This window comes from Pteropus vampyrus, unplaced genomic scaffold (assembly GCF_000151845.1).
Source record: "Pteropus vampyrus isolate Shadow unplaced genomic scaffold, Pvam_2.0 Scaffold73, whole genome shotgun sequence".
NCBI classification, from domain to species: domain Eukaryota; kingdom Metazoa; phylum Chordata; class Mammalia; order Chiroptera; family Pteropodidae; genus Pteropus; species Pteropus vampyrus.
The window spans coordinates 576,397-584,411 of record NW_011888854.1 but is presented as its reverse complement, the minus strand read 5'-3'; positions in this window follow the sequence as shown (position 1 = coordinate 584,411).

Below are 8,015 nucleotides of genomic sequence, written 5' to 3'. Positions count from 1 at the left end.
ACTTAGAGGTAACTTTATGACTTTATATTTAACTTTTACTTATAGTGCAAACATTTCTTAACATTAAAGTAGATATAGGCCTAGGCTTGACATCACCATACTATCATTTCTGCCGCATGCCACTGGTATCACTTCTGTCCCATGCCACTGGCCAAAGTTAAAAGTCAGAGTGGGGAAACAAAATCTTCTGCACTTAAGAAAATGATAACTATATGGATTCAAGTAGGGGTAAGACATTGGGATAGTCCTTCACTTTCCCACATTGACTATTTTTTGTATTAATTGTTTTACATACCATTTCTCAATATTTAACCTGAGATATGTATGAAATTAAACCTCTCATTTCAATAATACTTAATAAATAATTGTAGTTAACGAGTATGTTTGACCCATTTATAATTAGTTACGGAAATGGATGTAAAATACAGAAATTTGCAATTGAGTTGAAGATACACAATATATTTATTTTAAAAATTTAAAAATTCTTACAAGCAATACGAATCAATAAAGTTGGCTTTAAAAGATCTAAGTGTTGACAAGAAGCAAAATAAACAGAAAATTAGAGTGGAGGGCCATTACTTAAGATGTTTGGTTTAGAGAAATACATTGTTAAAAGACAATAAGAATTGAACCAGAGAAAAGGTAGTGAGAAACAATCGACGTTAAAATAGAAACAAGGACATTCCTTCATCTAAATTGAATGCCTTATGTTCAAGCTAAAATTAAAATAAGTTTAGTTAAATGTTTCTACAAGCCTAAGAAGAATAAAAATAGAAATATTTAGACATCTAATATATACTCATAATAATGTCCTTTATTTTTGTATTTCTAAGTTATTTGAAAGCATTTTGGAATTTCCCCATACTTTCTCTAAGTGTTTACCAGAGACAGGTGTTGCACAAGATTTAGTGAATAATCAAGGATCTCTTTGAAATCAGATCAGTAGAAGGCAGCTAACAACAAATGAACAAAGAGCACAACTACAACATATAGACAGGTGGTGGTAAAGCAAATTTGAGGAATGCAGAAATAGAAATAGAGAAAAAAACATTAATAAAGAATCATAAAAACTCTAAATAGCTGACAGAATCTTTTAAGCTAAGATCTTATTATAAGAATTGAATTACAAATAAAAACTATTATATGAGTCAGATATTATGAAGTTATTTTCCTACAAGCACGTAGGAAAAGAACGAAATCTCTTTTAATAACAAAATATCAAAAACGAAAATTAAAATGCATTTTAACATTTCATTCAAACTTATTTACATCATCATGTTGTTATCAACATAACATAACCCATGTTGATCTGGAAAATCTAGAAAATCTGAAAAAGCCAATGTGGAAAAGTTAGGCATAGTTTCAAAAATTAATCCAACAGATATTTTCCCCTATGTTATCCAGGAAATAGCTGAAAATGCATTTGCTTTACAAATATAGAATAAATGACTTCTCTAAGTAGGAGCTGAATATTTCTAATACTAGCTGGTGTTTCAAAAAATATTTATGTACTCAATAAATCTATTCTGACAATATCTCAAAGTGCAAGAAGTTTCTGACACGAAGGATAATTATGTTCTAATACCTTCCCCCTCAAAAAATGAAGGAATTGATGATGAGATCCTCAGCTGAATAAGATATGTCTTTATCATAAATATGCAGAATAAAGACATTGCCTAGAGTGATAATAAAAAATTACAAAACACCAAATACATTATGGTAATTTATCTTTAATGTGAAATCCAGAAAATGCTTAATTATTTAGTTGGGAATCCCCTTACAAGATTTACAGGAGGACAGTTTTAATTATTTACTCTCACATCTTTATGTTACTTGACAACACATCATTATCAAATAGACATGGTTTAATTTCAGAAGAAATCATCCATTACTGTCATACCCGATACATTTATTGATCAATAATAATTCTGATCAATACATTTATCCTTTATTACTTAGATGTTAATTTACATTATTTCCCAACTTTCTCTTGCAAATTACTTAAAACTCTGGTCAAAACCTAAAAGGATAATTAATTTTTAAACTATTTGAACATTAACCATAATTTAGAACAAGTGAGTTGCAGAAGCAATTCTTGCCTCTAGAGACTAGGCTCCAAAATGACCCCATATGCCATCAGAGGACTGCATAAAGATATGATATCAAACAAGTTGCTCTTAACCTTGAATGTGTGAACAATTTTGCATATCCATAATTGTCAATATGGCACCCTTCGGGATACACTGATTTCTTTGGGCAGAGAGCCAACCAGCCTTATGTTCAGTTATATGTAAGCCAGCTGGACTTCTGACAGGTGCATTGCAGTGGTTAACTGCCCACATCTACACTCTTTAACTCTCCAGTGACTTTGTTGTTCTGAGATGCTTCCTAGGGGAACAGGTCATGAGAGCAATGAGTAAAGCACAACACGCATACCTTATAGTGATGAAGGCACCATTATGGCCTAAAGTTAATATTCTAAAAACAATAATAACAACAATAAACAAAATAGTATGATAATTCTGCAGTTCTCTTATACATGATCAGTTATGGAAGCAGGCCATTCCCTGGTTATCCCTTTAAAGAGATGTACCTAGAAGTTAACCCAAAATATCCCATTCTAGGACCTTAGAGAATATCACTGATTTGGAATTCATGATGGATCAAGGCTACCATGTAGAACAGATCCACTCCAAAAATTTTTCTTAAATGTTTAGACCTTGTGAACCAAATAAACTGGAATGACAACTAAATCTCTTGAAGAGCCGTTGCTTATCCCAGAGGGCATTTACTGGAATAAAGTGCCTGAATGATAATATAAGTCCCTTTCAAAAGTTAACTATTGTTGTCAAAAATCCTATTAAACCTCTAAAAACGATAGGCTTACTTAATGTTGTTTCAGGAAAAGTGGTTTGATGTGCATTTTGTCCAATGGGAGGATTAATTTTCAACTCCAGATATAAAAATAGAGTAGGAGAATACACACACATACATTGCTGGTAGAAATACATAGTTGAACACTTATAAAAATAAATTTGATAATCTTTAGAAAAAATGCCTATTGATTTGCCCTTTTACATAGTAATCCTTCCTTTAGGAATCTCTTCCAAAGATACGCTAGAAAAAATCAATAAAATGATATATGCATGAGGCTATTTATAGTTGTCTTATTTGTTTAAAAAAAAACTGGAAATAATCAAAATGTCCATCTACAGGGAATGAGTTGAATAAAGTACAGTATACTCATGGAATGAAGTACTATATATCTCTAAAAAGAATGAGAAAATTTTTTATACATGACTATAAACTAATCTCTAAATAATTGTTTAATGGTGCAAAACAATATAATTACTGTATTACTTTTTATTTATGAAAGGGAGTAAAATGTATTTATAAAAGGAGGTAAATATATATACCAGCATCTATTATATGTGTGTGTGTGTGTGTGTGTGTGTGTGTGTGTGTGTATGTGTATGTACGTGTATACATACGCACACACATAATAGATGCTGGTGTGTGTATATATATATACACACACACACACACACACACACACACTCTTAATAGATGTTGGTATTTTACAAGTGGAAGTAAAAACAAAAAAACAATGAAAATTATTATCTAAAGAGGAGAAGCACAGAGACTTAGAAGAAATTGAAAGCATACTTCTATCTTGTTTTACAGATTAGAATTTAGAGCCTTCTAATTATCTTGCATAATTACAAAACAAAATTCAATCTCAGTTAATAAAACAATTCCTACAAGTAGAAAACAAAATAACATTAACGTAAATTATTTATCGATAATGGCTTAACCATACAATAATTGTTTTTAACCTTAAAATGCGGTAATCGGACTATACGTCCTTACTGGAATATATCAAGTTTAAAAAGAACTAAAAAGAAATTTCCAACAGTATTTGGTGACCACATTCACAATAATAATATTGGTATTATTACTTTGAAGATTTACATGTAGATAGATATGTCTATTTAGATAGACACAAACACGATAAACTGAAAATAAGTAATTATATTGTCTTTAGAAAGTACATTATAAGATATAATCTCTGAGAAGAAAGAGATAAAAAATATAAAAGTTCAAAGAATTTTGGTAAAAATTCTTAAACTGTTAAATTTTAATTTCAATTAGAATATGAACTCTCGATGTGTTCATTTTCTCTTCCACAATATATCTTTTCCAGCTGTTAAACTCAGAAGGCCTAGAATCAATGGCCAAATCACATATAAAGAACCCAGATTGTAGACTCTAAATAACACTTCTTAATAAGTCAAGGTGTCTTGGAGAAATAGTAGATTCTACCCTCTGTTAAAAACTGTACGATATTAGTCTGAAACTATTTCCATATTAAAAAGCCAAGCAAAGAAACTATCAAAGACAGAGTCCTGTTGAGAGGTCATGAGAGTCAAAGCAAAGGAACTTCCGCCAGTTGCAGACAATGCGATTTAGACATCAGAACTATGATGACTGCCATGAATACTCAAACATGTTATAAACTCATGAGTTCATAATAGTTCTAACAATCTCATCGATCACCTCTGGAGGTTGCTAGGACAACTTATTATTCTGGAAATTAATAAATAGGAAAGAATGAAGCATTTCTCCTTCTTTTGGTGTGCAAATGTATTTAGGTTAACCAAATACTTGATGAGCAAATCCTTTAATGGAAGAATCACAGCTAATATATCCAGCAAAAATGATAACATTGAAACGGCACAATTTTGCATCCCTAAACGAAGTAATAGGTGTTGCCAACGATCTTGAATGGCTGCTAAAACAGTAAGTGAAAGCTGACAAAGAATTTTAAACAGAAATCGCAAAATGAGAAATGACCAGATACCTTGAGCCTTGTAAGGTTTTTAACCAAAAAAATAAAAATTGAGTCTGATCAAACTCTTTGATCTAATCAGTTTTTATAAAAATAGAGAATGGAGAAATATGTTAAATTATATAATAGAGATACAGTTAGCTAAACCCCAAATGTGAAAAATTATATGACAAATTAAAAATAAAAGGCAAAACTTAAATAATTAAGGGATCTTACAAATTAAAAGAGACTCAAAGATATATAAAAAAAAAAATATGTTGGTGTTTCCTGGATCTTGATATAAAAGAACCAATTATCTAAAAAGACTTCTAAGATAAATAGAAACTTGTGAACATGAAGGGATATTAATTGATATTAAAGAAGTGTTTTCCTTTTTTAGGTATAATAATGGGATTCAGATTACATAATTTTTTTAAAGTGAGTATTTCTTAGAGTTGTATGCTTATTTATGGGTAATTTTATAATTTAAGTTTAAAGTGATCCAGTTTAGTGGGTGAGGGAAAGTTGGATGTAACACAAAGTACCTTTCTATTTCCACGCCCCACTGCATGTGGAAGGAATCACAAAGATTCAAGCACTTCAAATAACTCATAAAGTGTTCAGTTCGGAAAAGCTGAACCTATTTATCATTACAAAAAGGTAATCACTGTTTCTTTTCAGACTGTTATTTTTCTGATATTCAAATAATTTATGATCACTGGATAGAAGCAAAGGTTTTTCTGGAAATCAATTGATGGCTGATTTTTTTATATAAAGATTGGGATTTGAGCAAGGACACAAGCAAAGATTAAGAACTTAATCTTTAATAAGCAATAAGATCAAGAAGAAAAAGTAGAACTCATACAGCATGAAGTGAGATGATATAGAAAATTCCCACACTCAAAATAAAATAAAATTGGATCATAAGAGACAATATTGCTTTAATTACTGTAGTTATAGGTCTTTACCTGCTATTTGGTGAAGAAAACACGAACAGTAAAATCATTTTGCATTCCATTTTATATATTCTTTATATTTTATACACTTTACATTTTATTACACTTGCCATACTTGTTATTTTCACTACCAAATATACATTCTGTCATGGTGAACAAGTTGTGTTGTCATCTTCATAAAAATTCCTGAAAGAACACCAAAGTAGTGCTGTATAAAGCTGCATCTGTAAATGTGCTTTCTGCTTTGTGATGAGAGACGCTGCAACATGAGGAGGTAAGAAATGTCTTAACCATTCTTACGTGTATACAGCAGTGACACTGTGTTTCACAGTTCAGTGCTAGCCGACATACTGGCTATAACTTAATCATGATGTGCTCAGATTCTTTCAAAAGTGTATATTTAAAAAGCTTCTTTGGAAAAATGTTTAAAGATTTGGGTTTGCTTTTTAAACAAAATCTTACACTATTAGAAGTTAACATTGAAGAAGTCTTTATTCTTGAAAATCTAATTACTAAGTATTGTCACACTTTATAAATGCAGTAGTGACTAAAAGGTCAAACTCTATTTTCTTCTAACCTCTGTCACTCACAAATACTTAAGATTTTACAAGCAATTTCAAAGTTTAAAAGGTATTCTCTATGATAAGCTTAGGAGTAGACTGGAAAAAGTTGAATTATTCCGCAAAAAAAGAGACAATTTTATTATTTTATTATTTCTGATAAATTTTGCCTTTAGGAAAAAATATGTAATATACGTAAATCAAGGAATGAATTTGGATTCAATCAGACTAGCCACATGACACATTGGTTACTAATACTGATTTTCTTCCTGATAATTTATTAACACAATTTAAAAAATACCAGAAAGATGGCAGACCAGAAAAATAACTTAAAGAGATCAATTTAAGAGTTCTTAAAAATATATAGACATTGCTATAAATATTAGATGCTTAAAATAATAATAAATTGACCAGGCAAAGCCCTGCGGTTATCTTTAAAAATCTGTCAAAACTCTTCAACATCAAATATGCATTGTAAAAAAATTGAAAAATAGTTTATAGAGGTAAATTTTTTATCTGTATGTAAATTCAGTAAATTTGGAAAATAGGCCATTTAAAAAACAATTTGTTATACTAATTTTTAAAGACTTTTTTAAAGAGCTGATTTAAGTTTATATTGACATTGAAAGTACAGAGATTTCTCATGTACCTCCTCCTCCCACACAGGCTGAGCCTCCTCTGTCCACATTTCCGCCACAGTGGCACATTCATTACAACCAGTGAACCTACATTAACACACCACGAGCACCCAAAGCCCGTAATTCACATTGGAGTTCACTCTTGTGTTGTGTACTGTATGGGTTTGAACAAATGCATAATGACATGTATCCATCATTATAGGATCATACAGAGTAGTGTCATTGCCCTAAACATTTGTACTGATTTTTACGTAATTTGCTGATTTATTTTTTTTAATGGACTTGACCTAGAACCCAGGGCATTGTCTGGCAAAGAGAAAACACTGCAACCGGGTCTTCTATGATTTCCTCATAGCTGTACTGAGATCTTACACAGTACAGGGGCTTAAAAGTACTTATTATCTTAATAAGTAAATTATGAATATGACAAAGGAAAAGTATTTAATTGGCCCACTTTTATGACGAAAACTAAATTTAATTACTACACCAAAGGTAAAAAGAAAGCTTTAAGTCTAATCCCAGGTGTAAAGGAAGAAGCAACAGTACCAGCCTAAAGAAATAACTGGTAGAAACATTATATTTTTTTCCTTAGAGTAATCATTCTGGGTTGCTTAAGTATCATCTTAATTGTAAAATTCATCATTGACATGTTATTAATCAGAGTTCTGAGATAAATAGAGGTAAAAATTCTTACATGTGACAGCTGCTCAACATTTGAAGATATCAATTATATCTGTCCCTAGGCTTTTATAAGCTAAGCATTCCAAATTTCCTCAAGTGTTTCATATGTCACATTTGCACTTGACTCCATATCTTCACATTATTCTCTATCATTCTAAAAGCATGACTCTCAGAGCAGGATATATCATTTCAAATGTGATCTAACTAGCATGTCTGCAACATCACTCTTCTATTTGACTGCATTTCTTTTAATGCATCCTGTTCATTTGTTTTCAACACTCCCTCCTCAATCCCTTAACAGCCAATAGTGACTTGCATTGAATTTGTGACCAACTAAATTCTCTAAAATTTA